Source organism: Pinus tabuliformis, chromosome 5_2, assembly GCF_031772625.1.
Source record: "Pinus tabuliformis cultivar Carrire ecotype Pingquan chromosome 5_2, CPIR1, whole genome shotgun sequence".
Taxonomy (NCBI): domain Eukaryota; kingdom Viridiplantae; phylum Streptophyta; class Pinopsida; order Pinales; family Pinaceae; genus Pinus; species Pinus tabuliformis.
This window is the reverse complement of record NC_142306.1, coordinates 681209651-681212886: the sequence shown is the minus strand read 5'-3', so window position 1 is coordinate 681212886 and position 3236 is coordinate 681209651.

Below are 3236 nucleotides of genomic sequence, written 5' to 3'. Positions count from 1 at the left end.
ATACCAAATAAGAAAGGGCCAGTTGTTTTGAAGGGCTAACCAGGCCCCTGCAGTTGAGAGATAAAATGATCATGAATTAATCCCTTAGGGGTTGATTCTACTCTGACCATCAATGGAGATTTGATGACATGATTCCATATTGACTAGGGCTTTGTTTTGGGCTAAAACAAGTTTGGATCAATGTACCCTACCTTTGCCTATGGAAATATCAAGGGGGTTATGACCAAGACTGTTGAGTGGGAGGGAGGGGTTTTGGGGGGGAGTGTTCTTTGAATAGGGTGCTAAAATGGTTTATCCCCAATTCTGTGAGGTCCTCAAAAGATGAGGCATTGTTCCCCTCCAGATCCCTCAACTTCCATATCCCCATGCTCATTTATCTCCCTATGGTGTAATTTTGAAAGAAATTAGTGTTCTTGTCTCCAACGTCCAACCATAAGCCCAAATTTTGAGTCTCCAAGTGGCTTCAATGTCTTCCAAAATGATTTTATTCCTCCCCTCTAGATGCAATAGTCTTTCCCTCGATTCCTTTGTTTCATAGCATTTAGTTGTTTCCTCCAATATAACATTTAGGCTAGGTTCCACTTCTTTGAGTTCCTGTATATCCCTTAACCTTTTGTTAAACAACCACTTAATGGTAGCCTCTTTAATAGATTTGAGGTTCTTATAAAAAATTTCACTTGCTGAGACACTTGACAGGGAATCAAAATGATTCCAAGTTGTTCTCATGAGCTCCACAAAGCTCTCATCTCTGAAATAGGATGAGTTGAGTTTTAAGGGGCTAGGGAGTTTGAGTCCCATTGCCTTAACCTCCAACATGGAGTGGTCCAAGCATCCACCTTCCCCAATCCATTGTCTTATGAGTGGATTTCGGTCCACCATTTTTTCAACAGGTGAGAAGCGGTCTAAACACTTGGAAATTCGATCCTCCCTAGTTCTCTTGTTCCACCAAGTGGGTCTGAGTTTGTCAGGCTTGATGTTAATGAGGTTCACATGGGCTTCATTGAGGCAACAATACCATACTGCATTCGTTCATATTGGGGGATATATATTGAGGAAAAAATGACATAATATATTGAGCATATAATAGGGGGTAATAGGGGGCAAAGGGTTTTTATATGTTGTGTATAAAAAATAGAGGTCAAAGTTAATGAAAAAATATAAAGGGGTAAAATGAATATTAATGAAAAAATGGACATCTACATTATTTAGTGGAAGTAGGGATTTTTAAAATTGGGAAGGTATATTGCATTTGTATTGGTAGGGGGTTAAATAAAGTGTTTTTTAGAGGTATTTGCTAATATGTAGTCAAATTAAGGGTATTGTTTAGTATGCCATGAATGCAAGTCCTATGTCAGAGGTTCATTGAGTGAAGTCCCCATGATGAGGTTGTGGTCATTCAAGAGTTTGGAAAAATAGGTTGAGTTGGAATTGACTTGGGTGTTGTCCACTGAGATAATTCTAGGTTAATTAATCATGCCACAGCATCTAAAATGTTTTGTTGTTTTAAGGTATTTTGGATGACCAATGTTATGAACAGTTAAAGACAAGTGCTTAAACCTTAACAATGTTGAATATAATGAAAGACTTGATTCTTTGTCTCTAAACAATTAATTGATTTATAATTGCATGAATAGCAGAATTGAAAAAGTTATAACTCACTAAATTTTCAAACTTAGTATTTAGCTAATTATAATTCAGAATGCAAGTAAATGATGTTTACAACTTGTTGTGCTATACAACAATCCTCCCCATTTCAAAATTTTCATAAAAAACTTTAATAAGAAATGGGTACCCTTTTAGAAATATAAATAAAATCAATAAAACATTTGAAAATAAATTTTTATAATAGGTCTTTTTCTTTTAGGATAAGTTAAATAACAATCACAATTTGCAAATCTATTCAACCCATGAAAGTCCTCTTGATAAGCTCCAATCTGATTTCAATCACAATAAAACCTTATCATAAAGCTTTATTGAACAAAAACAATTATAAAAGGTGTATGTCGCATCGCGCAAATCCTTTGTTTCAATGTTGAACTTAAGGTATTCCATTGACATTTGCCAATGCGTAACTCCATCGAAAAATCACATATCGCTACTTATCAAGAAGCCCTTCCAAGTGTTCATATAAATCCTCCGATGCAATAAGCCGATCGTAATTGCACATCGCTGAAATCATGAGACATATACCAATTGCCCCTTTGAAATCTTCCGATGCGATTTCATTATTAAGCACGCTTTTCGATAAAGGTGAAATATGAGCTATTACAAACATTTGCGGGTTAAAGTTATAAATCAATGATAAAGGAAAAAACAAATGATTTATTAATTTTAAAAGTCATCCTGCCTTCCCATGACAGCTCACTATTAGTCGCAATCGCAAATATGCAAAGGAAACATTTAAGCATAATGCTTGTACCTCCCGATCTGCGATATGCGATTATCGCTAATCGCCGATCGGGAAGTCACGATACTCATTTTAAAAGGACCGTTATAAATTTGCGATGCGACATGTCATTACGGCATTAAAGTGTCACATTGGAAGTTATGGGAAATCATTAAGAAAGCAGTTATGGTTGAATCCTTCAAGGATTTCATCCGTGGTAGCTTAATATATTAAAAATCCATATCACCCATTTGCGCTTAACTGTTGTTAGTCTTGTGTGCTGTGTATTAGCTTTGAACAAGTTTTTTCCACTATTACGTCCTTCTGTTTCATTTTGCAGAGCGAATCCGAAAACATCAGTCCAACAAAAATGTCTAAGAGAGCTCGGAAAGTAAAGGCCCCCGTCGTGGCAAAAGATGAACTAGCTAAGCTGGTACTGATAGCTGATACTACCTGTGCAGGCCTCGGCAAGACTTCATGGGAGGGTATATATAATTTACTTGAGGCTAAGGATCCAAGTGAAGTTGAAGAAGAAGGAACAATGATAGGTTCAACTGATAAATTAGAAAATACTCTTTATGATTTAGCTAGTTCCTTCCTCCACAGAATAGCAACCTGAGCGAAAGTATTACCATACAATGACATGGTGAGATGAGTTATAGAAAGTATCAACATAACTGACAGGGCATTTTATACAACCGATGGAAGGATGTTTGGGATATTCAGGGCAGAAGATATCAAGAATATGTATCAATTGCTAGACCCCCAGAAACATTACAATAAAGCATTTTTAGAAGCCTTCTCCAAGGAGAATGATATAGAATCATACCCTATCAGGCAATGGAGACAT